This window comes from Tarenaya hassleriana, unplaced genomic scaffold (assembly GCF_000463585.1).
Source record: "Tarenaya hassleriana unplaced genomic scaffold, ASM46358v1 Cleome40, whole genome shotgun sequence".
Lineage (NCBI taxonomy): Eukaryota > Viridiplantae > Streptophyta > Magnoliopsida > Brassicales > Cleomaceae > Tarenaya > Tarenaya hassleriana.
In genome coordinates, this window is record NW_010966882.1 from 107287 (window position 1) to 108831 (window position 1545).

Here is a 1545-nt window from a genome sequence, read left to right on the forward strand (position 1 = left end):
CTGGTCCGGCTGACCAACTCTTGGTCCGGCTGACCGCGGACAAATCAGATTCGGAACAGATTTTTCGGGCTTCGAAAATTAGGGTTTTGTCCCGGTTTCGACGCACCGTTAACCCGTCCCAGACTTCATACCATCCATGCATCATTCAACAATCACAAATATCATTAAACATGCATAGATTCAATGATTACATGCAATTTAACGATTAAATCATGCAATCATGCAACAGGCACGGCGATATACAGAGAACCAGGCTCTGATACCACTGTTGGGATTATCTACGGGTTCCTAGCATACGATCATATCGATCTAGGGTTTGGTTTACTAGGTTTCATGCAGCGGAAGAAAGATCTAAACCTAGTCAAACGTCACACGCAACCAAACTCGCAGAACCCGAAAGATCTTGTATATCACCGAGGGAATCGTTACTTACCTCGTTCTCGATGAGACTTGAAGTTTATTTCGATCCGGGGCCTGTTCTAAATCACCAAGAGCTGAAAGTACAGCTCCTCTACACGTATCCACACCGACGGGAAGGATTCCAAACGATTTGGGACGAATCTGCTAGGATCAGTGAAGAAAAGGGTAACTCAAGAGACGACATCCAATCCCGGGACAATAGAAATCGAAGAGAACAGCTTCTCTAGGGTTCTAAGACGTTTCTCTGAGTTTTAGGTCAGCCTTTTTTAAGTTTGGACGAAACCCCAAACTTAAATAAGATTAGAAAACCCTAAAAAACGAATATTTGGAAATTTTCCGGATCCCGGTCCGCCGGACCAGGAGCTTGGTCCGGCAGACCAAGCTTAGTCCGAGGCCCACGGACTGCCTGACCTGAAGGCTTGGTCCGGCGGACCACGTGTGGTCAGCTCCGGACCAAGACCCTTCTTGGTCAGCTCGGTTCGACTTGTCATTTATCGGTCCGCCTGTCCCAGAATCTGGTCAGCGGCTGACCAACTCTTGGTCAGCCAGACCAGGCCTGGACAGATGACCGCGGATCGAGCTTCTGGACCTCCCGGACTGACCAAACTTGGTCCGGGGCTGACCAAACTTGGTCAGCTCCGGACCAACGCACTGAAAACTCCTTTTCATGCTCGTTTCGGTCAAATCTCGTTTCCATTATTCGTATTCTTCACATATAAGTCCATCCCTATTGGTGTGTGACCCTGTAGGCCCATTCTAAGTGGTAGTGACTTTAGGAACCTTTCCCGAACCACAAGTCATGGTTAGCCTCTAGCAAGACGCCATGACCACCCATTTAGAATTGAGTTAGAGGTGATCTAACCAAGCCATTAACATCTCGAATTCTGATCCTTTTGTCTCACGATATCATAAGTTGAACAAGGGCATGGTTTGAGCCACCCTTCAAGTTCAACTGCTTTCTCGTCTTGACAAATCGACTAGTAAAATAGATGCAACTTCATCTATAGCGTGGCCACGCGTTTTCATAGTCCGACTTCCACGAGAGGGCCCAGCGATATCTCTCCTGTTAAGGAGGTGACAAGTCCCATATTGCATGTCTACTATCTCCATATGATTCGTGAACGT